We start from the raw sequence: 27298 nt of genomic DNA on the forward strand, positions 1-27298 counted from the left end.
TAAGCGACAAAATATTACAGAAATCTACTTGTCCTTTAAAGAAATCAACTTGCCCCTTCTGTCTTATCCATTTCAGAAACATTAATACACATTAATTTGCCTTTAAATTAAACTAACAAGTTTTGCCACAACTCTAAAGTGTAACGTCTTAAATATTGGGAAAATTGATTCATTATATTGCCAAAAAGTACTCAAAAGAAAAAAGTCTTGAATATGTAACTTCAGGTATTGAAGTTTGGTCCTCTCACAAAGCAAGCTGCAGTTTATGTGCATGGGCAGCTACTGCTTTATGAATCATTGTACTGACTATGACTGTATCACCCAGTTATGGCTGATGGGCCCTCTTAGGGACACATGCATGCTGTTGCAGTACTACAATGTTAATAAAAACGGCAACTAAAATATTAGAAGCTTAAAGTCCATCAGATTATGTGTGTGAGATATTCAAAATGACAATTCCTTTTAGATAAATTCTGTTTCTATTAACTATCTAAATGATTTTAACGATAGAAAGAACAGATGGCATTTTCAGATGAAGATAGGAAAATGTTATTCTGTGCAAAAGCCATCCAGCATTTTCTTTAACTAATGCTTTGCCACCAACATTCACAGATTTTTATGTTGCTATTTTTTAAATAGGTTAGGACTTCCCTATTAATCTCAAATCGGGTTCACTGCTCGTTCCATGCCAGGCTTGCTTACTCTCCGCCCTGTAATTGGTCTGTTTTATGGCCTCGTGAATAACTACTAGTCAGTTCCTGTCTCTTTCTCGGGTACACTGTGAGGTGTAGCACCTTTGAAAAGACAAGGTGTTCATCTATCTGCATCTTCTCACTTCTCGTTTTGAGCCCATATCACTGTTGCCTACAGCAGCTATAATTAAGCAAGTCTAAGCTCAGCCAATTTCGATCTCACTGGGCAGCTGAACTACTTTGAGGCCATTTTTTCTACCACAGCACTTGAGTTGGCTAATGGCAGCGGAGTCTGCACCCTGTTTTTTCTAGATCTGTAAATTACTTTCGACACTAAACATGCCACAGTTTGCCATGGTCTTCAACTGATCGGAATTGGTGGCACAAGTCTCCAGTAGGTCCACTTTGTCTTGACTCAAAGGGGCCAATGATATTTATTCACCCTTTTATCTCCAATCCTTGTTCCTTTTATTGTGGCATTTCTCAGGTACTGCACTGTCACCAAATAGGTTCAGCATCTTTTCTGAATATCCGGGGAACCTTGTAGTCCATTGGTTTCCACTATACTTGCAAGTCAAAACTACCCAGATCCTCCTTCATACGATAAAGGTCTAGGATCCTTGTAGCACCAGTTAGATTATTTAGGGTGAAGGCGGTTATTGGATGGGCATCGTTTGGCTTAAGAGGAGTGCCAATAAAACTGAAGTAGTAAAGATCAGTACTGGATAAAATCCTGTCAAAAGTTTGGGCAACTGTCCTAAGCCTGCAAAATCAGTTACATTGGGCTTTAAACCCAATGCTGATCTGCAATTAATAGTTCAGGTTTCTACAGAGTTCTCAACCATTTTACTTAATCTAAAGCTGTTATTAGGATTCTTTTGTGTCTCACTGTTAAGGGAAGGCATTCTGCAGTCACTGCTATAAGCAGCTAGGGAATGGATTACGGTAATGGAATATATACCAAGGCCTGGATGAGGACTTCTGTTTTCATAGGCTGCAGAACTCAAATTGTGATGGGTACTCACACATCTGCTATGTAACTCCTATTAAATGCAAGCTCCATTGGCTTACAACCATCGCTGCATTTGCTTTAAAGTACTGTACATTGACCATATGGTTCTTGAAAAACAAAGTTAGAAGTTATACCATCAGCCACACTGTGTATGCAGCTAACATGGGTTTACTCTTGTTGCTGCGTTTTCAGAGCCAAAGGATTGGGTGTGAAACTTTTACGATTTTGGCCACGATCTGTATAAATGTCTTCCTTCGCAGCTTGGTCTTGATACATTTCCATCTCAGAAAGCAACTGAAAATGTGGCGACTTTTCTCTTGATACAAGAATTAAGGCATTCTGTATTTTTTGACGAGTCTTTATCCAGCAAATTTAGTGACCCGGTACTGTAAATAGCATGAATATAATTTAAAAAAAAAAAGTTACTACATACAGAGAAGTGAACCACAGCACTAAATGGTTGATTCTTCAACTCTGAATATACAACATGAAAAACAAAATACCGGTGTTCGGTTTAGCAAGTAAAATAGGTCACTGCACAATTACTTTGATACCAAGATTGTTGATGTTACAATTTTACCTTTTCTAGTCTGTAGCATTTCAAAATGTCAAAGATGCTTCTCATCCGAAGATGTAATAAAGCATGTTTTTGCCCCTACTCTTGTCCCTTAGTGTAGAACTGTATCTGTCTCGAAGGCAGCACTTATGTCTCAGATGGCAAGTGTTTTTCTTAACCTTAGATTGTTTTGTGCCAACTGGAGTTTCTTACGTCGTACCTTAAGATGCTTCAAATATCATTTCATTTTCCTTCGATGCTTTCCTTTTGAAAGCAGGGCTTTCTTCTCTGTGGATTGGTTATCTTTTTAGCTTTGCCATACTTTTTCTTGATCCCTTCATCTCTGTTTTTCGAAGGTGTTAAGGGAGACGCTAATGAAGTGGGCATAGTTTAACAAGTTCTGCTTTTTGCGTTTTACTCCTGCCTGTCCAGCTGCAATGCTCAGAAAATGTTCACGTTTATCGAACACACCCTCTGAATGCATGTTTTCTTTGGAACGAGTGGAACGTATCTAGTTTTCAGGCACATAGGGTATCTGAGCTGGGCGCCCGTTGAGGGAATTGGATCGGAACCAACCCGCTCATGTTCCTAAAAAAGGATATTGAATATTTTTAAGTACGGTTTCCCAGAACAATTTAGCAATCACGGGCAGAAATGCAGCAGGATGTGCATCTGCTCTATTTTGGTTGTCATATATTCTGACCTGCTGCTTTTTTTTTGTTTAAAGAGATGCAGACCAGTACTTGGAGAACTGTGCTGGAATACAACGTGTAGGTTCTACAGCTAGTTTACAAATACCAGATGATGTATACAGATACACCCAGCATCTGCAGACAGGCATGCACTGAACCACCGACATACACACAACACAGGCACACACTGCGCACATGCTTAATGTGAACCACACACACTGCAGGCCCCCGCAGCCAGCAGGGAGAGAGACAATGGGACATACACTTGCAGCCACTCTCACACTGCAGACTCACATACCCTGCAAAATACATTCAGACACAAACACCACAGACGCACTCTACAGAAACACACACATACTCAGCAGAAACACTCATAGCCTTCAGAGAAAGACACTCTACGGAGTGACACACGCAAACCGTCACACACACTGTCGACACACACACCCTACAGATATTCAAGCACAGACACGCACACAGCAGAAACACATGCAAAAATACACAAACACTACAGCACACCCTACCGAGAGGGCACCCAAGAGACATACATGTTCTGCAGACATACATACAGACCGTTTTAGAAGGACAAGGGAAACCCAAAAGGATTAGCACTAGGGTCCTTGGGCAGTAAGCTATTGTACAGAACAGAGGACCCTAGTAATTAAGGATCGTGTGCGAAATAGACACACTAGATAGTATGTATAGGTCATAGATACATACAGACCGAGCAGACACTCTGAAGTGCACACGTTTTTCTGCAAAATTCTGCTGAAATGGCGTGTGGCGGATTGGTTCCTTGAAGCAGAGCCGATTTGTCTCTGACACAGGGGAACCTGAAGGCTAGAACCTCGGGACGTGTAATATCCCATAACCATAACACATAGGGCCAACCAGGATGGAGACTCTACACGCCATCTGGTGCCATGGGTAAAACGGATGCAAAGCAGCCCAAACTCACCTTCGAAAATAAAAGGCATACGAGACTGCCGGAAACTGAGGAGGAGGTCGACGCAGATTGTTATTCTATGCCGCAGTCTGAGGAACATCGTGAGGATTTGTGCACGTTGCCTCTTGAAAGGAGATCAAGCCTAAAAACACTAAGCTGGATGTCCTAACCTCCCAGCTGGATGCGGTCAAAAAACAAGTGGGCACACATGAGACTAGGCTAGATGTCCTCGAGAACCGGAGCTCTGACAATCATGAGTTTCAAGTGGAAACCAGAGAGCAACTGCTGCAGATAGACATGGTCCTCACTCTCATAAGGGCGGAGTATTCCAGAGACGACTGCCATCGTTAAGATAGAGACCTATGTGTCGGAACTCCTGAATGATCTGTTTGGGCCTGGCTTATCTGCAGTGTTCCTGGTCGAGAGAGCGCACCAGGCGCTGGGACCTAGACCGCCCGTCGCAGCGACACCCAGGCCGATCTTAGCCAAACTGTTGAATTACCTAGCAGGCTGTACACTTGGAGACCACCCCCAAATGCCTTACTAGATGAGGCATTCAAAGAAGAGATCAGAGGAGACATTGGCAAATATTTTCAGTTAAACTCTGGCATGGTCGAAACACAGACATCCCTTTGGGAAGTGTTTAAAGTAGTTATTAGAGGGAAATGTATTGCGTGCCAAGCAGGGGTTTTGAAGGTTATTAGGAACAAACATGCATCCTTTGAAACACGAATCAAGAATCTTGACACAATTTTATACTACAAATAACCCTGTTTTACTGGTCCACCTTAAGGAACGTCTAATAGAGAGCGGGAAGCTATTATCACGCTGCTCAAGACTGGGAAGCCCAGCAACGAAGTGGTCTCATATAGACCACTATCTCTAACAAGCATTTACAATGCAATGGTTTCGCCTTTGGAAAAGTTAGAGCTATTGGCATTGTAAATGACAAAATTTGTATTTATGTGTTGGTTTTGAAAACAGATAAATAAATGGCATTGTCATTTACATTGCCATTAGCTTAATCTCTCGCAAATGTGAGACCTATTGTACCCTACGGACGAGCTCAGCAGACAGCAATTACTACCACACGCACACACACACACACACACACACCCAGAGCCAGCCACACACACCCAGAGCCACACACACACACACATCCAGAGCCAGCCACACACATCCAGAGCCACACACACACACACCCCCACCCAGAGCCACACACACACACACACACACAGCCACACACACACCCAGAGCCACACACACACCCAGAGCCACACACACACCCAGAGCCACACCCACACACACCCAGAGCCACACCCACACACACACCCACAGAGCCACACCCACACACACACCCACAGAGCCACACACACACCCAGAGCCACACACACACCCACCCAGAGCCACACACACACCCACCCAGAGCCACACACACCCACCCAGAGCCACACAAACCCACCCAGAGCCACACAAACCCACCCAGAGCCACACAAACCCACCCAGAGCCACACAAACCCACCCAGAGCCACACAAACCCACCCAGAGCCACACAAACTCACCCAGAGCCACACAAACCCACCCAGAGCCACACACACCCACCCAGAGCAAAAGCTAACTGTGATAAATGTTGACATAAATCATGCAAACAGTCTATTCAAGATAGGCAGCAGCTGAAGTGTGACACCCTGTTATCTTGTTTCCCGGCGCACCGTGCTAATTAACTCAATACAGTAGTGTGGTTTCTAAGCAGGCAAACACGGATGTGGGCCCAGGTATACAGAGAAGGTTTCCAGTATGCTATTTTCGCATTTAAAACATTTGCTACAAAATGTAAATAGATACATGTTAATCAATATGGATATTTTATTTTTGGTCTGTGATGAGGAGCAGTAGGAGTCACCTGCTGTGGATTTTGTATGCACAATTTAGCTGCTTTGCCACCAGTCACACGTAAAACGATCAGAGCTAGAAAGTAGCCAGCCCAGACATGCAGCATGAGTGGTAGCACTGCCCTGGGTTTACGACAAAGAGGCACTGCAATTTGTGTTGGCATTTCTAATGTTAAAATATGAAGAGTTGGTGCTCACAGATAAACAAGCCTCTCCGTTAGCAGCTTCTAGTTCTGAAAGCAGGCTCAATATTTGAAACATCGAATATACAATACATTAAAACTAAATAATGAAAGAAATCACAGTTACCTGTTGAAGCTCCTTGGCATATAGGGAATCCTTCGCTTGAACTCCCACTACTCGAGCGGAATCACTCTCCCAAGGCAGTTTGTTTTTCCCTCATCCTGCGCTTAACACCCTCCTGGCACCAACTGTGGGATCAGCCAGAAGCAGTAGGTCATTGTAGGATCCATGGCGCCTGAGGGCACTGTCACCGCAGGGAGTGTGCGCACTCCGAGTCCTACATCCTGACAGAAGCCAGTCTGAGACCGCTCTTGGAAGAATGTGAGCACCTCTTCCATGAGCAGAGGTAGGTAGAGGGGTGGCATAGTCTACTAGACCTTGTGCATCAAGTTTGGGAAGGGTTTTTCTGGCTAGCCTTGCCTGGACTGCATGCATCACTCCATCCCCCTCCTCATTAAGTTCCACAATATCCACGGCCTTGAAGAGGCTGGCTTTATCTGAACCCATGGACAAGGCCAGCACAGCAAATGCCTCCAGCGCTGCATGGCGTACCTTTCGTTTAATATCCACAAGCCAGAGGGCTATGTCCCGGGAGAGTTGAGGCAGGTTGAAATCTTCACTTGGGTAGGTGAGCAGAGCTGCAATTGTGAGGTTCACAACCTCCTCCCTGACTCGGGATTGCTTGTGCTTCACATGCTCCAGCAATAGGCAGAGAACCTCCTGTGGTCCTATGACTTTCATTAGCTTCATGCAGGTCTTCATGTACTCCTGCCTGATGACTGCCTTGTTGTCCCCCAAGACTTTGACCGTGGCGGAGATGACGGGCTGCAGGTACTGTCCAGTGCTTTGTCCAAGGTTCAGCACCAACTGGTTGAGCACTTCCAGTGCACAGTGCAGGATTGTGAAGTTACAGTCATCCATCAGGTTACCCAAGAAGCTGAGGAGACCGAGGACACTGGAAGAAGGAGCCAGGGCAGGCGAGAAGTCCTGCGCCTTGACTTTCAGCTCCTCCATAGCACGGGCAAGCACACACACTCAGATGTGTACACATATATAGGCACACACACACATAGGGACGCACACATCCCCAGACTCAGATGCTTTCACATACACAGACATACACAGACAAACACACAAAGATGCTTTCAAATACACAGGCAAACATACACAGATGTGCACACCCGCCCAGGCACGCACACAACCCCTTAGTACACAATTTGCACCACAGTTGGGATTCAAACTTATTTTGCAGCACATCGGGATGTACACGGTCCTTGGGATACAGAAACACTGGCCATCAGGAAACAAGACAGACTAGCATCCCATGCCATTAGTTCACAGAGATAGAGCAGGCAGGCACATATCTGAACAGTTAGGCAGGTCTCCTAGGAGTCCCGATATAGAACAGGCAAACACACCTCCCAGCCGGTCGCATAGGTAGAACAGAGAGGCACTCGTTTCAACAAAACACGGATATACAGCAGGCAGGTAATCCTCACAGCAGTACATTTAAGTAGAGCAAGCAGCTTCGCGACCATCATTTTACAGATATAGAACAGACAGGCACGCTCCTAGAAGGTCGCAGAAACAGGGCGGATATGCGCACACTCCCAGAAGTTCACAATGGCAGAGCAGGCAGAGACACACCCCAGCATTTCACAACGGCAGAACAGACAGGCACACACTCCGAGCAGCGCACATAAGTAGTGCTTGCAGGCACCCATCTTTAGCAGTGCACAGAGGTACGGCATACAGGCGCACACCCCCATCGGCGCACAGAAGTAGAGAATGCATGCAGGCACTCCCCTCCTCCCCCCCAGAAGTGCACGCAGGCACCCCCCAGCAGAGCGCAGATGAGGCACGTATGCATGCAGGCAGCACTCACCGCCGGCGGGTGCACTGGGCTCTCCAGAGACACCTTGGGGCAGGAGTGCTTCGGACACCAGCTCTCCCTCGGAGTAGGAGCCCCCGGCCATGCCGTTGCCTAGCAGCGCCCTCCGGCCGCCATTGGCTCCCGCCAGGGCAGAGGGCAAGGAGGGGGTCCGCTCTGTCAGGGTGGATGAGGTGGAGGAGCCGGGCAGGGTTGAGTTTGATCGTACAGCGGGAGGGGGGGCGGGAACGGCCACACGGACAGCAGGAGAGGAGGGCAGGGCAGGGCATGGAACGGGCACACGGACAGCGGGAGGGGGAACGGACAGCGGGACATCGTGCAACCCACCCCTAAAAACGACACTTCCAAAATGGCAAAAACAAAGCTTTAAAAAATAAATAAATAAATCCGCCCACCGCCGCATGACGATCGCAAAGGGGCGGGTGAGTAAAAATCACGGGAACGCCCACGAATCTGCTCCGGCAATGACGGACAGATCTCTCTTCCAATGGCTAGCCTCCATTTATGGAGCTAGCCAATGGAAGAGAAGGCGGGACAAAGTGCCCATACTGTGAAACATAAGATTTCGCCTGCACGACGCTACTGTGCAGCGGACACCAGGCGAAACCTAATAAACGTGGACGCCAAATGTTAGCGAAATTACTGGCAAGTAGACTACAACCCCTGCTCCCACTAATCCTAGGCCCCGATCAGTCGGGATTCATACTGGACAGATCGACGGCACATAATCTACGCACCTTCTTTTCTGTCCTACACTATCTCATCCTGACATGAAAGCAGCTGCTGTATTCCCAGACAAAAAGAAGCGTTTTTAATTTGCTTGAGTGGGGGTATCTATTTGCTATACTCGCAAGGATGGGGTTTAGCCCCTTATTTATGGGACTAATGTGGACACTATATACGGTACCTACCGCTAGGATCCGGCTTAACGGTATGCTATCGAGCCCTACCCACATTACTTGTGGTACGAGACAGGGCTGTCCTCTTTCCTCTCTCTTGTTTGCCATAGCTATGGAGCCATTGGCAGCGTGCATCAGGCAACACTACGCAGCAAGAGGCCTGGGCTTCAGTACATGGGGGCTACTAATATCATACACAGACAATATCACCCTCTACATCAGGGGTCTCCAAACGGTCCTGGAGGGCCGGATCCATGCCAGTTCTTTTGGATATCCCCATTGAGAAACATGAACATGTAGTAATTTAAAAAATCTGGCATGGATCCGGCCCTCCAGGACCGGTTTGGAGACCCTTACTCTACATAAACAGCCCAGAGGAGAACATCGCCCCCCCCCCCCCCTTATCCGTGAACGTATACATTTTGGTGGACTATCCGGTATATCCATAAACTGAGGAAAAGCCATCATCTTCCAGCTCACAGATACCATCACCTCATTCTCTGTTGAATATCTTCTTCGATGGGCCAACAGTCCGATAAAATATTCGGGTCTATGGCTCAATGGGAAGTGCAAGAGATCTGGGCCATGAACTTCAGGAGAGCAATCACATGGCTGGAGGGAAAAGTAAATGCCTGGGTTGGGCTACCCCTCTCCCTGGCTGGGAGGATTGCAGTAACTAAGATGGTGGTCCTGCCTAAATTTTGATATCTATTCAATAATATTCCTATCCCACAGCTTTGGTATGGGCGGGCGGGCGCGTATCGCATGGCAGTTGCTAACGCTGCCACTGACGCAGGAAGGAATAAGCGCCACAGACTTTCAACTGTACGCCTTTTGTGCACAAGCACAGTTTCTACATTTCTGGATGCATCCTGTTCCGTTCCCGCCACATGTTGCAGTGGAGATGGACGTGGCAGCAAAGGTGCCCCTCCAAGTGGCGAAATACCAGGAATACATACGACCATAAGAAGGTGTTGACGTGGTCGAGACCCTGAGGTGGGCGTGGGAGAAGCTCCGTTACAGAGCCAAATTGCCAATATTATACACCTCCTCCATCCCTATAGCGAATAATCCTATGCTTCCTGTGATGACGGAGGGAGCCAGCAGATCCATAGCTAGTGACATGGGCCTACAAACCTTCGCAGATCTATACCCTGATGTTTTTTTAGAGCCCTGCTGGTGACCACGATTGGGAGGGCTGGGCTAATTCGGGCGCTCTTCCTATACAGACTACGATCCACCCGCAAGCAAAAATACATGAGACCTTCCCAGGTCCTCCACCCACTTTGCTGGTACCTAAAAATATCATCAAGACGGCATCTTCTCATAGACTCATCAAGCGCCTATACAGCAATATGCAGAATTCGGCCCCCATTACTACGCCAATAGCGTTACACGGTTGGAACTCAGACTTACAAACCCCTTCAACCGACGATCAGTGGCAATTTTGTGGTCAGCAACTTACTGCTTTATCGCCCAATTATAAACTACGGTTAATTAATTTCAAATTTCATCATAGGTTTTATAGAACACCTATTCAGTTGCATAGAATGAAGATTAGGGGAGTTGATAGATGTTGAAGATGTGGATTTAGTCCGGCCACATTCATACACATGGCATGGGATTGCCCTTGGATGGCTGAATTATGAGTTAAGATTTTCTGCACAATTCATGATATTATCAATACCCCAGCGGAACCCAAGCCCCACATTGGTCTACAAGGATATGTGAAATACACACCGCCAGAACACAGAAAACTGCAGGCCATGCTATTGCTCTTTGCTAAACGAAGGGTAGGCATACATTGGGGCAGGAGGGAGGTCCCCAGGTTGAAGGATTGGATGAGAGTGGTCATATTTGGGCATAGACAATTAACAACGTTCTGGGAACAGTTGCCACCTGCATCTAGGCCAAGAAACCTTTAGGAGCCATTCCTGGCATGGGCCTGTTTATTGCAGAATGAGGGGGAAAAACAGGAGGGTCAGGCGGGCCGCAAGATACATGTTTGAACACCCCAGTGAATAGGCCTATCTGTGATGAGCAGCAGATAAGTGAAACATGAACAAACTAGTTGCCCACCCACTTGGTAAGAAGCGCATGGCCCGTGCCCCCCAAATACATGAAGCATACAAGAAGGATAGCTACACTTCCAACTCTTAGTCACCCCTATCATGCTTATAACATAGATTTTACAGTCTTGTTCGAGAAGTTATCTGTACTGATGTATACCCTTGTAAATGCTCCTCCAACTTACTGTATCACTATCATTTTACAATGCTCTGAATCCAATGCCTTATGTTGGAATTGTTGGTTTGTAAAACTCAATACATTTTACACAAAAAAATCGTTATAGTTAGGTGATTTTGCCAGTGACATCATTCACATTTTTAAATTTTAAAAAACCCACAAACATTCACTGGTTATAGTTTTTATAGTTAGCAGGGCTAATTACAACTTGCACCCCCACCATGCACTGCTTAAGATCTCCCTCAGGACATTGTTTATGGCATCATCCATATTTTGTAGATGTTGCTATATAGACGGATAGAGTTAAAGTAAGAGCAAAATAGCTCAGAATAAAATGAAGTGTCATCACTGCTATCATACATACAATCCCCATAGGTAAAGCAAGCTTGTGTTATGTGAAACATTGACCATATACTTCATGGGTAGGCGAGTTCATGTTGACTGTCAACCGCAGATTAAAGGGTAACCTACTCTGCACATGGTGTTCAATCTGTATAGAACTGTTCGGGGAAACTAGAGTTTCTTCAGATACTGAAGCCCTATTACATAATTAATAAATGATAATTGCGCACTTATATAGTGCACGACTACCCGGAGGCATCTCAGCGCTTGTACGAATACCGCTGAGGAACCCTTCCTGGCCTTTCCCTTTCAGGAGCCCACTCCTGGGCACCCCCAAGGTGAAGTCAGGCATCCTCAGCGTTGTTGGGGCCGTTGTAGAGATTAAGCAAGCTATTGCCCAGAGGTGCAGAGTGGGGCTCATGATCAGAATAGGCACGAGGCGAGAATTATCAGGGCCGAGGAAATTGAGCCGAGACCCGCCGCCGAGGCGGGCATTGAACTCTGGTCCGGGCCAGACTACTGCATCAGGGTCTGCCGCTCTAACCATTGAGCCACACTTCGCTAATTAATGCCCTACAAAAAACTGTCTTTACCTGTATAAAACCCCTGGCACTCACTGAACCTACAAAGAAGTGGATTGACGTAGAAAAGTGGGTACTGTTGGCACTGTTCACTCTATGGAGAGTTTACTCTGTCAAACCAGTAGAAAGGGACTCCCTTTAGGAAGATTCATCAGGGAGTGGGGGTAGTGGTCCTCAGGCCATGAAAACTCAGTGAAACTTTTCTTTTTAAATAATAGTCATATTTCCCCATGGAAAGTGACTGTATGTAAAAACAAAAAAGCTTCATTTAAAAACAAGCACAGACATGATTGCCTGCTGACCCTTATAGGCCACCATTGATGTGTTTTTTGCCAATCACAGGTGGTGGCACAATATGACCTGCCTAATGAATTTTAATCAAACTAATTTTTTTCTGACCCCCTGCAATTCAGTATGTTGTGAGTCAACTTATCTGTACACGTCCGTTTGTATTAAAAAAAAGTTGGTGGACAATTTGTAACCATTCTTTGCGAATTTAATCTTTATATACCAACCCAAGTATGTTCAGAATTGATAGTGTAGACCAGGAGAAAGGTTCATTGGGAGAGTACAGTGGATGCCCCAATTTTGGGAGTGCATTGAATATAGCATGTCTGCTGGATATGCAATAAGAGATCTGTGCAGACCTCAGTATTGAGATAGCACTCAAGTTTAGGATTGAATTATATTCTGAAGGTCAGTGGGGGCCTCAGTTCTGGGAGACCCGGGTAAACTGCTGGGCAAAATGGAAGAGCTTTACGAGAGAGTGTACAGTCCCAGCACAAGGACAGTCGGGCATACTACAGGGAAGGCTACTGATGCACTGTGAGAGGTCTGTCTAAAGTCTCATTACTGAGATCTCAGTTCAAATGGCATGTAAGGAAAGGAGTGCCTTGCACAAGCTCTACAAAAGGCCTCAGGACTGAGGCCACTTGGCAATGTACAACAAGGTAAAGGTGCATTATGTGAGCTCTTTGGATCCAGCAGTATAGGGGTAGCAGTTTGCTTACAGTTTGCTTACACTGCATGTACAATAGTTTTTTATAGTGAAAACAAATCATATTGTTCACTTGCACAAGTATGAAAAAGCTGAAGAGACCAAATGCAGAGCAGAACTTTGTTGCAGGCCAGACAGCTGTAGTTTTTTCTAGGTGACTCAGATAAAGATCCCCTTTGCTTACTGAGGAACAAAGCAGTTTAATGTAGGCACCAAAAGAGAAGCATTTCTCTATTCTAGTTCATTCAAAGCTTTGAAAACTTCAAGAGTTGTCAGACAACTGGTTTGTTACAAACTGAACGAGCGCATGGCGATGGTCCGTATCAGGGTATTCCTCAGTTGCTGCTTTTAACACTGTGTTTTCAAGAGTTTTCTAATGTGCAAATACTTTGCTTCGGTCCTTAAGCTGGGTATCAGTGCATTTCAAAGTCTGGAGGCCCCGACTTTCACAGAAAGCTCCTGCATACTTTTGTCATTTGAACACTTGTTGAATGATCAGCTGTGACGTGGTCGCCTGTAGTTTGTAGGATGCAATGTGCCAACATTTTCTGCAGCTACTTCCTTATGTCCTTATCAAAGCACTTTGTACAATTATTTCATTCTCGGATCCACTGGGACCTCACAAACAGCCTTTTCAATAAAATTAGCTTGTGTGTCTCAACTGTACTTTTTGACCGTTCAAAGTGAGTTTATTGTTTAGTTAATTAAAACCTTAACAGTATTACAAAATAAAAGAACATATAAAACCATCCATAAAGTCTGCCAATTTTTAAAACAGAACATCAGTTTGTTGCCGATCAATTTATTAAAAAACTGTTGAGTGAACATTCTCGAATTGTTACCCAGAATCCCAATCTATTTACTTCGATGGACTCCCAACCATTTCAGCTGTTCACGGTTCAATATGCGGACCTGGTCTGTGGTACTTTCCGACAGTGACTTTTGCACCCCCGCATTTTGGGGTGGGGTGGGAGACCTTGTAATGGATGGGCAGCCTATGTGTGGAATGCACTTTCAAGGGTTTTTGCTCCTGTCTCTGATGTTTTTAAATCCATAACTGGCTACTATAGCATGAAAGCATAAGAGTGTGCAAAGGGACACCTCGTGGTCCCGCAGAACAGTGACAGAGAAATGTTGCAAGATTGTAGACGTTTGAAGGTCGCGACGCAACTGGTTCAGGGACATTCGCAACAGCCCAATCACAACTAGGCACTGGCCCAAGCCCAAACATGATATTTGCTTAGACCTGAAACAGTGTTTTGTAAATAAACCGTCCCAGACAGAAGCCTACCAGAGCCAAATGATTACAGGGGACACGTAATACCTGCAGCTACAGGGCGGAGAAGGAGCAGTAAGCAATAGCGTTGGTCTAAAAATGATCAAAACAGTCCAGAAGAAGCAGGCATCAAATCATTTGCAGGAGGCAGAACGCAACACACAAAAGGGAGGAACTCACCCTGTGCAAGCCAACTCTATCCCACCCCTCCTAGGACAAAACGGTGTGTCCCCCTGTGTGTACTATCAACGTCCAGTGAAGAAAGAGCCAAGTAATTACACCAAAAGGTGAACTAAAATGAAGGCAAGAGACTGTGGGGAGACATCCCAGTCAGTCCTAGTCCAAGGGCCACATGATCGCAAGAAAAGTGTTTGGAAACAATTTATTAAAACTGGAAGGTCACTTCAGACATGTTCAGCTGCTTAGAACAGCTCCCACCCCCCCCCCCCCCAATCTCTTTCAGTCACACTTTCTCTGCAAAAATGTTTGATGTGCGCCTTTGCCTGAATAAACACACTTGGAAAATGTTCCAAACTATCTAAAGAAAGCCTTAATTACCTCTTACGTGTCTTCCTCAGTCCCTTAAGGCTAGGAGTGCCCATCCCAGACAAGCAGGGCAGAGTTCACGCACCGACTCCCACACACGTATTATTACACACTTCCACGAAGTCAATTAAAGGAAGATTAAATTGCCTGCCGTGCAAAATTCACAACATAATCATTCGCCACAACACGTGATGCTTGCAAGTCATTAAACTGTTGGTAACCAGCACACGCCCGTGCCAAAAATGAATGGAATGTACTCGCATTGCTCCACTATAGTCTAAAGGAGGAAGGGCGGGCTTGTTGTACTGAACGCTCGCCAACCCAAACGGTAATTTAGGATGGGTCCAATCTGCGTGCCCTTAAAACGTCATTAAACCCTCGTTACTTAATTCGAGGGGGGCGGACACACACCAAGCAGTAACCTCAAGGGCCCTAACGTTGGGGTGGTTTAAAGAGCTATGGCTGTGCATCCGAGCAGTATGAACCACCCCCCCCCCCCCCCCCCCCCCCCTCCAAATCCACCTCCCGGCCCCCTCAGTGATTCCCTGACAGACCAGTCTACTCATCCGCTCAATACCACAAAGAACGTCAAAAACTGCCACGCATCCAATGGCAATCCGTAATTTGAGAAATGTCTTTCCTGTACCTCATTTAAGACCCACAATTTTTCATCAACATGTGAAGCCTGTGGCAGGGATGGCTTCGTCAGAGGTGCACGTCAGCACTGGTCGAGAGATACTGGGATTATTGCAAGGCCACTCAAGGGCGGTGGGAGAGTGCGGCTTCACTGAGCGCTGACCTGGAAAAGGGGGGGGGGGGGGGGGGGGGGGGTACTGACCTCAGGGGGGCGATGTGTTTTTTATTTTATTTATTTATGCATTTTTATATAGCGCGGACTTTACCCGAAGGCGTCAGAGCGCTTCACATTAGGAACAGAAATGAAACATAATGAGAAACATTACAAAAGAGCAGATTACTAAAACATACGTTACTTACATAAGGTAATAGTGACAATTGTGAGCAAACAAAAAAACATGAGGTAGTAAAAATTGTGAGCAACCAAAAATACATGAGGTAATAAAGGTAATAATGACAATTGTGAGCAAACAAAATACTTGAGGTAGTAAAAATTGTGAGCAACCAAAAATACATGAGGTAGTACAGGTAATAGTGACAATTGTGAGCAAACAAAATACTTGAGGTAGTAAAAATTGTGAACAACCAAAAATACATGAGGTAGTCAAAAGTGCACAAGAGGAAAAGTGACAAGTGTGCAGTTATAAGAGAAAACAGAGTATAATTTGAGGTAATTTGTTTAACAATAATTTAAGATTTAAAACCCCCTGCTACAGAGTTCCTTCTGCATTAAGCTTTCAGGCAGCAAAAAAATGTCAAGACAACTCTTATGGTTAAGGTTCCCGTGAGAGAGATCGGAGTTTGGTCCAGTGGCAGTTTTGAGAGGGTTAATATGCATGCTGCAAGGAACAAATCTGTATTTTATGTGGATAGCTAAGTAGATTAGTAAATCTATTCTCCTTTACCAGCGCCTTAAAACATATGAAATGTATGTGATGGAGGGGCTATGGAGAAATGAGGGGCACTTTTGCCAGGTGGTAGTGAGGGAATCCGAGGGGACGGTCATGGTGGTGCCAAAAAAGACAGTGCTAAAGCTGGCGCGTAGTACAGCAAGATGTGAGCCAACATGACGACTGAGGATAGTTATTCAGAATTAAACTGAAGGCTACATGCTTTCCAGATTTGTAATTCCTCTGCATCATCCATCAAGAAATACCTGTGGCACATTAACTTCCACTGCTTACCTTGGCATCGCAATAGCTAAAACATACCCATTAGAAAATATCCTCAAACTATTTGTATGTTTCCACCAAAAAAGCATTTCTCAATCTAGTAAATGTGTTGTCAGTCAAGAAACTACTCCATAGAATGAAAAAACACAAGAGACAAAGAAGGCATCATAAAGACTGCATTCCAAGGTAGTTTTTATGTGTTTATTTTTCTTTTTAAATCAGTCTCCAACTTTTTCTGTAATAAGAACTACTTGTTTTCAGTAAAACTCGTCAAGGGCTACAGAAATAATTAGTATTGGAATAGTTACCACATCAGTCAAGTTTAAATTAGTGGTCACCATATGCAGGGTTACTACCAGCGATAAGGCTTTATTGCCAGCAGTAATGTACAAAAAGGTTTGTCACTTTGGAATGCCTGTACATCGGTAATACACAACAGCCACAGCTGCAATGCCTATGGCACCAATGTTATAACAAAGTCTACCAATGTCACATGATGTATCACTCAGCTTTCAAACAGCTTTAAATACATTTTGGAAATTCTGCCATTTTGCTCTACAGATCAGTTATGAGTTCTGAAAATGAACACATTTGTGTCTCAAAAATACACTCAATTTAGGTACATTTATATTAATTCAATCAAGCAAAAGCTTTTACATTTAGTAGGCAGGGCTGGATATAGGAGAGCTACAAGTAGCTACAAGCTACTGCCAATGAACCCAGTTTAAAACAAAGCAACTCAAAATGTTTAACAAAATGTACCAGCTTAGATTACGACCATACTGCTATCTGCCAGGTTATCTTAATGATAATTTTAAAAAATGCAGTTCTTGTGTAGCTGATTTGACAGAAACAACGCTGAAATAATGACAGTCACATAAGGTGCTACCAGTACATTATATAGATCTCAGAGCTTACACCATCTATAGCTGATCTTAGGCTCCCCTTTGTACAACACAACTTCATTACAGATAGCATTTTCTAAATCTGTATGCCCCTCCATATCCAATATGGACCCACTAACACTGTCCTTGCTACAAATTTTTGTTGTTCCCACCTGAATAAAATTTGGCAAGAGAAGCAGTCCAATCTTTATGATGTGTGATCCAAAATAGACTTCAACCATATACAAGGCGCAGTACACCAACTGTAAACCGCATTCCCACAAAGCAGTACACAGCCACTGAACTTCAACAAAAACGTTGTCGCACTCATTAATTTGGGACCAATTTTTCCAATGAATACAGCATGAAGGGCCTCATAAGGCTAGACTGTTTATGGCTTTCTCCAAACACTCCCTATACATTGTAGTAAGAGTGTTACTCCCATGTGAGATATTAAACGTGAGTAACCCAAGAATGGCCAGTTGTCACCTTCGTGCCTGACCCTTTTCACTGGCATCAAAATTCAGTGATTCTAAAGTGGTGACAGCAAGAAAATGCAACATGAAGTATATGTTCCTTAAGATGACCATATATAGGATATGGAGAATGGGTCCAATGTCCATTCCAATTGGATCCTACTCTTTCACAAAGCCTCAGGTGTTTTATAATTTGAAGATGGCTTTAACTCTGCTAAAAAAATAACATCAGATTTATTTTTGTCACAAATATAAGGGGAACCACAACTGTGGCAGTCCAACATTTGCAATATTTCCTCACGCAACAGCCGCCTTCACCAATTCACAGTTACACAATGTATTTATTGTTCGAATAAGCAGCAAACCTAGGTTGGTAAACGCCTGAACAAAGGCTGAATTGCTTTACAGAAGGGGTATCGTATGTAGACTCTCTGAGCAGCAATTAATTGTGGGTGGTACAAAAAAAAAAAAGTCAAACCTGCAGCCTTGCGGTAGCCCTGGTTTGTTCCCTTTAGCAGCGGTCTTGGTTATTCTTGTAACTTCTTTCGGGTGCTATTACACGAAGTCCTGAAGGTGATACGCAACATAAAAACCATGTGACTTCGTATACATTTTAACCGTCTATTAGATAACTGTGCTGTTGACGGTCATGATCAAGACAGAGCAAGCAAGCTGGTTAACCTGAAGGAAAAATCCTTCAGTGCAGGTGAAGAACTTTCAGCTGCCTTTGAAACCTACTCAACGAGTCAAAAATTGGCAAGTGAGATCATAAAGAGATCAGTATTAAAAAAATAAGTTAAACAATGGATGCTGTGAAAGAACGTAACAAAGAGGACACACACACAGCACAAGAAAACTTTTGCCGAGGAACTCTAAATTCGGTACGGTCTGCGTTTTCAAAGAAACCGTGTTAGAAGCTGTCTACAACTTTTCATCTGTTAGTTTCTTGCGTAAGTAAATGAACAGATGAAAAGCTGCAACAACTTGTCCATGCATTTTGCAGACATGGAGAAATCTAAGTAGGGTTCAGACTGTAATTTCAAAGCCTAATTGTAGTTGTACGAAAAGTAGTAGGTACTGTTAAAATATTGGGAAGGATTATTTCTGTTATAATCTTTTGAAAACGGGCATTCCTGTCACCTAGAAAGTTCACTATTTTCCTAAATGCAGGATAGCGGCCCAAATGAGGAATACCGGTTAGGATGTAAAACTGCATAATTTGCAAAACGACCCTTAAAATTTTGCGAGGGTCAACAAACTAACACTAGAGGCAGTATCAAACAAACAACCTCTTGGTGAATTTGGAGAAAACGCAATTTACTGCCCAATATATAAGTGCCTGCTAACAATCAATTAACAAGAACATCTGTACAAGGTCAATCTGCTGATGTCTCATGGTCAATGACTTCTCGGCGATGTTAAGCGCTCAGACTGGAAACGGAAGCTACGCTTGGAAATGACAGGTACATCATAGTGAGGGGCTAAAATATATTGTTTACAACTAATAACATGACAATAATATAACGCACGATAGATATAAAAGAAAATGGGCGCAGAATTCTATTTAACATCCATAAATAAAATTAACATAAACAAACATAAGTGACTCAGCAACAGAAGCGATTGCTTGGGTAACGTAACCCTACACATCAAACATTGTTAAAACTGCTTCATGTTCCTTTATCAAAATATTTAGACATTTGATCTTGAATTTTATAGAACAGTGATTTTTGGCTGCAGGTTATATATACATATTGACTTTTTAACACTGTAAGCTTTTCCGCATGTTTGTTTTGCTTTATTAAGACTTAGTGATTAGAGCATTTTTTGGAGTAACAAAATGGATTCGTATACATCTTTAAAATAAAATAAAATAAAAGGAGTGAATAAGCTAATTCCTAGTCCAACAAAACGAGGTTGTGGCAATCGAGGACCTGTGTAGGTCAGTCATCAACCTGACATTACCCACATTCCCAAAAAAACGCACAACTGTAACCTTCTTCGTCCATCTGTGGAGGGTAGAAAACCCCAAACATCACACACAGGTACCTAGGAGAGGAGAGGCCAGGTAAGAAGACAGATTGCCTCAAGCACGCCCCCTGGCACATATCAACAGGGTATGAAATAGGACTACACTTAACACCCCCCACGAAGGCGGCGGGAAACGGAGCCTACCTGTGCAAAATGTCTAAGGACAGTCCGTTATCGGACACCGACATCCACTGTCCGTTACTATTCCTTCTAAGGACGTCTGCTGTCCTATAATTATGGCGAGCAATACCAGAGATCAGGCGGCTACCCACCCAGGTACTCACCACCAATCACACTGGAGGAAACGTATTCTATGTGCCCTGAAAAGCGTAATGACCGTGGATTCGTTGGATGAATGCTTGCAACAGGATTGGCCAGGAAGTGCTCTCCTTTCATTGGCTGTAAGCGCTCTTAGACGTATTCTGGTTTGTGATGGGATAAGTAAATGTCAGTCAGTTGCTCATTGGTTAGCATTAAAGCCAGCGGGTTTGCCTGTAGTGTCCTCCTTTCCGCCTTCTGTCAGGGGGCGTGTTCCTTAGAGGCCGCTTTATTTTAGTGAACGGATGGGCGAACGGTGGTTAGTTGAAAGGTCTCGGTAACCGAATGAACGGAGTCGTGCAGCGAGGAAATCTCTAGACCACAGCGGCCTTGGAAAGCTTCTAAAACGCGTTTTGGTAGCGTCTGTGGTACCGTTCGGCCTGTGAATCCCTGAGGGGCCGCGTCTTGTCAGCCCACATACTTCCTCCTTTAGAATTCAGAAATGGAACTAGAATGCTGACATTACCTCTGTAACATGTGAGTCCTGAGAACCATGTTGCAGGGTAGGAATCTGTCAAATCTAAAGCCTTTAGTGACGTCGACAGGTCTCCTTCGTGGATCTGGTAACCAGGCGCGCCCCATCGCCATGAGGACAACGGCCTTTGAGGTGCTAACCCCAGGGATGCATTGGAAATCAATAGCAACCCTGCCCAAAATATATCCTATTTATTTATTTAGTGTATTTTTATAAAGCGCGAACATTTCCCGAAGGAGTCAGAGCGCTGATCAATGGAGCCAGTTACGATACAAGAGAACAGTGGAAACACAATACAACATTACAACCTAAAAATGAAGGTTGCATAAACACAAAATCCAACAAAGCACGCAGGAGAGAGGAATGTATAGAAAAAAAATACAAATTTACAATGAGTGAACTTCCAAGAGAGGCCTGAGCATGACAGTATTAGTTCTAAAAGTGTCTTTGAAAGAGGAGCGATTTGAGATCAGCTTTGAAGATCCGGGTAGAGGAGGTGGCACGGAGCAATGGGGGAAGTGAGTTCCAGATTCTCACCGCATTGCCTGAGAAGGATTGTGCCATCGATATTTCCCATTTGAAGACGGGGGGGGGGGGGAGGGGCGGGCTCGGGCAGAAGATTTTCTGTGTTGCGCGAGGGTCACAAGCCTCCGGACAATTTCAGTTTGTTTGCTAGGTAACAAGGGGAGGACGTGTGCAAGGCTTTATGCATGATGCAGGCAGTTTTCTAGATAGATCTTGCCTCGATCGGAAGCCATCGAAGAGAGGACAGGATAGGAGTGATGTGGTCACTTCGTTTAGACCCTGTAATGAAGCGAGCTGCTGAATGGAGGATGTATTTGAGAGGTGAGATTTAGGTAGGCCCGTCAGAAGAGAATTGCAATAATCCAGTCTTGAGAGAACCAGCATTTGTACCAAGGTTTTTAAGTCTTTCTCCTGAAAAAACTGACGGATCCCCCACTGAAGGCACAACTGGTATTGTGTGTTCTTGGTAATAGAGTTTATGTGGGAGATTAGGTTGAGTCTTTTGTCAAGTATGACACCCAGGGATTTCGCGCTGTCAACAATGATGGGTTTGTTGAATAAGTTCAGCTGATCCATCCACTATTGAATGGGAGGAGGTGAGAGAGGTAGAAAGGAGGAGGAATTCAGTTTGGCGCCACACAAAGGAACACTCAAACGAGCGCTGCGACCGAGAGAGATTAGGGGTTCCCGTTAGAATATTTTGGGAAACTAGCTCCAAGCCATGCAGTTTATATAACAGTTGTCACATATGTGGGTGAAAACGCTGTGGCTGACTAGGAGGAATATGGTAGTAGAGTCAAATAAGTTGGCTACGGGAATGACGAAAAATATAACAACAATGTGTAAAGTAACGGACCTGCATATAATTTTAAAGCAGCATATTTATTATTATTAACAACCTGGTACATTTCCTTCTCGTACATCTTCTCCAACCTCTTCGTCCATTGTTCCTTCCTCCCATCAAGTCCCAAAATCTACCATGCTCTGCAGTAGGGAGAATATGTGGCGTAACGGCCAGAGCTGCTGATTTTAGATCTGGAGAACCAGTTTCCAGTCCCGGCGTTGGCTCACCATGCTCTCAGCAAATCGTAATCCTCTTGTGCCTACCAAAAATGAATGTGTGAATTGTAACTGGTGCACATGTTGGGTGCTTGAGCCACTCATGAGGGATCTGTGGTTGGAGGGCCTAGGCGCAGCACACAGCCAGGGCACAAGTCCTATAAAAAGAAGTGGGGGGCTGACAATATGCAAATGACCTCATGACGTCACATGCTCAACGTGTCCCGGTGTCTGAAAATTACACATGGACACATTCAGGTTATTTCTGTGGGGCCCAGCTTCTTGGCAGGGGGGACGGCGTCCTACCCGTGAAAAGAGTGGGGGGACGCCGTCCACCCGTGTTTACCCCGACTCGAGCCCTGCACACAGCGTAATGAGGAGACGCACACAAGTAGAACATTTGTGCGGTACTCTATTCCACGCACGCTACTCCACCATTCCAGCGTGTGTACCCCAAGAGCATCACGGTAGATGTGTCCAGAGTTGGCCTGCAACTGTGCATCACACTTCGGAACTTTTAAGAAGCGCATCCGCTTTGAGAAAACTACATCTACCGTGATGCTCTTGGGGTACGCACGCTGGAATGGTGGAGTAGCGTGCGACCTATGAACCTTGTACGTAAATACGGCTCCCTTGAGCCTTCGAGCTGACGAGCTCAGGTAACGCCCTATGCGCCCGGAGAGGTACCATACCGGATAACACTGGCAGCCTGCACAGCAACCCCTGAAACTCATCCTACACTCTGCTGAGGAAGGACAATAATCCAGAAACACCGGTGTCCAGAGTTGGCCTGCAACTGTGCATCACACTTCGGAACTTTTAAGAAGCGCACCCGCTTTGAGAAAACTACATCTACCGTGATACTCTTGGGGTACACACGCTGGAATGGTGGAGTAGCGTGCGACCTATGAACCTTGTACGTAAATACAGCTCCCTTGAGCCTTCGAGCTGACGAGCTCAGGTAACGCCCTACGCGCCCGGAGAGGTACCATACCTGATAACACTTTGGCAGCCTGCACAGCAACCCCATAAACTCATCCTACACTCTGCTGATGAAGGACAATAATCCAGAAACACCAGTGTCCAGAGTTGGCCTGCAACTGTGCATCACACTTAAGAACTTTTAAGAAGCGCACCCGCTTTGAGAAAACTACATCTACTGTGATGCTTTTGGGGTACACACGCTGGAATGGTGGAGTAGCGTGCGACCTATGAACCTTGTACGTAAATACAGCTCCCTTGAGCCTTCGAGCTGACGAGCTCAGGTAACGCCCTACGCGCCCGGAGAGGTACCATACCTGATAACACTTTGGCAGCCTGCACAGCAACCCCATAAACTCATCCTACACTCTGCTGATGAAGGACAATAATCCAGAAACACCAGTGTCCAGAGTTGGCCTGCAACTGTGCATCACACTTAAGAACTTTTAAGAAGCGCACCCGCTTTGAGAAAACTACATCTACTGTGATGCTTTTGGGGTACACACGCTGGAATGGTGGAGTAGCGTGCGACCTATGAACCTTGTACGTAAATACGGCTCCCTTGAGCCTTCGAGCGGACGAGCTCAGGTAACGCCTGCGCCCGGAGAGGTACCATACCGGATAACACTGGCAGCCTGCACAGCAACCCCTGAAACTCATCCTACACTCTGCTGATGAAGGACAATAATCCAGAAACACCGGTGTCCAGAGTTGGCCTGCAACTGTGCATCACACTTCGGAACTTTTAAGAAGCGCACCCGCTTTGAGAAAACTACATCTACCGTGATGCTCTTGGGGTACACACGCTGGAATGGTGGAGTAGCGTGTGACCTATGAACCTTGTATGTAAATACGGCTCCCTTGAGCCTTCGAGCTGACGAGCTCAGGTAACGCCTGCGCCCGGAGAGGTACCATACCTGATAACACTTTGGCAGCCTGCACAGCAACCCCTGAAACTCATCCTACACTCTGCTGATGAAGGACAATAATCCAGAAACACCGGTGTCCAGAGTTGGCCTGCAACTGTGCATCACACTTCGGAACTTTTAAGAAGCGCACCCGCTTTGAGAAAACTACATCTACCGTGATGCTCTTGGGGTACACACGCTGGAATGGTGGAGTAGCGTGCGACCTATGAACCTTGTATGTAAATACGGCTCCCTTGAGCCTTCGAGCGGACGAGCTCAGGTAACGCCTGCGCCCGGAGAGGTACCATACCTGATAACACTTTGGCAGCCTGCACAGCAACCCCTGAAACTCATCCTACGCTCTGCTGATGAAGGACAATAATCCAGAAACACCGGTGTCCAGAGTTGGCCTGCAACTGTGCATCACACTTCGGAACTTTTAAGAAGCGCACCCGCTTTGAGGAAACTACATCTACCGTGATGCTCTTGGGGTACACACGCTGGAATGGTGGAGTAGCGTGCGACCTATGAACCTTGTACGTTCAGACGGAAAGAGGCCTGAGGTGGTAACTCCCGCGACGGCTCTCACAGTCTGGACCATCACCTCCATGGATGACTTGGGGCTGCTGACATTCTTCAGGACCATTCTGGACTGCAGACCCCAACATTTGGCCTGTGACAGTCTCTCGGTTGCGGGCAGCCACCATGCCCCCCCTGGCAGGTGAGGATCTTAACCCCTCACCGGGTACTGACAGTAGTGAAATTTCATCAGACTCTGTGTCCATGTCCCCCCTTTCGGAAGGTGCCCCAGTGTCTTGAGTTCTCCAAAGGTCTGTACTTCTTGAAACAGGAAATGTTCCTCGTGATGGTCTCTCCTGCCATCCCGACAGTTACCATTGTTCCTTTTATTGCCTGAATAGTCTAAGGATCTAACTCGAATAGGAGAGTAAATGTCCCACGTGAGTTCCGATTCTTTACCATTACCAAATCTCCCACAACCAATGGTCTCTCCTTGACTCCACAGGTTCTGGACATGTGTTCATTCTGGATTCGTCGTTGTTTTAACCTTTCCGATACTTGTTGTTGAAGATTCGACGGTTGATTCACTTTGGGAATAATATCTCCCACCACTCTTGATGCAGAGTGATCCTGGGCTGACTTGAGTCGTAGAATGGGGAGTGAGTCGGTACTCTCATAGAAAAGTGTAAAGGGCACACTCCAGGTCCGGGCAACAAGCCAAAGCAATCCGAAGAACTTTATTTAGCGTGCGCATAAAACACTCTCCCTCTGTTGGCTTGAGGCCACCTTGGGGTGATTACTGATGCCGCACCCCCCTTTACTGCAAGCATTCTGCCACTTCATGGCTAGAGAAGGGAGGACCATTATCTGTCCGCAGCTCTTCCAGGAGTCCATGAGTGGCCTTTATCTTCTCCAAGTGCTGTATGGTGTTGCTTGCTGTCGCTGACTCCAGGATCTCAACCTCCGGATATTAGTGAATTCCACTTTAACTCAAAGCTTTAATGGATCCCAAACCTTGGTGGGAAATCTCTAGGTAGCTTCTTGGCCAATGTAATATCATCAACGCTGAAACACAGATATATCTCTGATATAATGACAAAAAATTTGCCTTTTATCACCTTAATAGCTGACACCATATTGATTTATTCACTGCCATCTTGCTTTTTGTATTTGTACCCCTTTACTACACGCTCGCTTCTGACGAATTCAGCCTCAGTCTCATGCTTGACTTCCTATACAAGGATTTATGAATGTCTAGCTAAGCGTCTAGAAGTTTACATATTTTGTGTCTCTTTCAGGGTCCTTTCACACTTCACAGAAGAAGAAGGCAGTGGACCAGCAATCTGAGTTTCTGTCTCAGCTCAGTTATTTTCAGTGGGTTGAATGAAACCATGTAACCTTGCTATTTCATATCCCGCTGGTCTGAGTTTCAGCCCAACACTCCCCCCAAATGTTCTTATGATCAAATATTAGCATTTTTCAAAGGTGAACAAATTTGGACCTTGCCTAGGCCTAGACCAACTTTACATATCAAATATTAGCATTTGCTGCGTATTTTTGCTCATTGTACAAGCGCCTGCCATCTCTGAATCAGTGGCCGCGGATCAAATAAGAAAGACGATCCGCACGGTTGCACTTTACACACTACCCAACCCAGTCCATGCGGGTAACATTACAACCGGCCAACTACTTTTTCTGCGTAATTTTGCACATTGTACAAGCTCCAGCCATTCCTGCAATATTGCCGGCTTTATGGGTTGCCAGTCAGAACTAGATCCACTCAGCCATCTAATATTGTTATGATCAAATATTAGCATTTTTGCTCATTTTGCATAATTTTGCACACTCCATAGGCCTCCGCTTTACACATTAAACATGAGTATTTCTGCAAAATGCCATTCCAGTATTAGTGGCCACTGACCAAATAAGAAAGAAGATCTGCATGGTTGCAGTTTACGTAATATTTCGCACATGCTGGCAACATTAGAACCAGCCAAAATGCTCTTCTACAAATGTTGCATAATGAAATACCAGTATTTGTAAAGCGCACCTCCGGAGAGGTGTCCCGACGCTGGGGGCAGTCGGGAAGATTAAGGGCCATATGTATGAAGCCATTTTCGAATCGCAAAGGCCGACATTCGCAGAATGTCGGCCTTTGCGATTCGCAAACGGCCTGTTTGCATTATTGCCAATGTATCATGCAATCGCAATTTAAGGAATCGCAATAATTTGCGATTCCTTATTTTGCCATAGCATTTAAGGAATCGCAAATATTGCGATTCCTTAAATGATATGTATGATACATTTTTGAAGTGCGAATTTGTGTTAAGGACTCGCAATTTACCACCAACCTGTAGTTGGTGGTAATTTGTGATTTCTCATAATAATGCCCTATTTGGCATTCGTGAGGGTGGTATGTGCCACATGCACACACATGTAGATTTGAGGGGTGCAGCAGGGTGTCTTTGAGACACCCCTGGACCCTTGTAATAATTCTCAAATTGC

The 27298-nt window shown here is 45.2% G+C and overlaps 1 protein-coding gene across 1 annotated transcript in view; it reads right to left on the reverse strand.

Annotated features, from left to right (window-relative positions):
* Positions 1-20306, reverse strand: part of OSBPL2 (oxysterol binding protein like 2) — a 342788-nt gene extending 322482 nt beyond the window's left edge. The window contains exon 1 of the mRNA XM_086932854.1: positions 20153-20306. The gene's annotated coding sequence lies outside the window, so the exon portion shown is untranslated. The remainder of the gene's footprint in view (positions 1-20152) is intronic.
* Positions 20307-27298: the final 6992 nt, after the last annotated feature.

This window comes from Lissotriton vulgaris, chromosome 7 (genome assembly GCF_964263255.1).
Source record: "Lissotriton vulgaris chromosome 7, aLisVul1.2, whole genome shotgun sequence".
Classification (NCBI taxonomy): Eukaryota; Metazoa; Chordata; class Amphibia; order Caudata; family Salamandridae; genus Lissotriton; species Lissotriton vulgaris.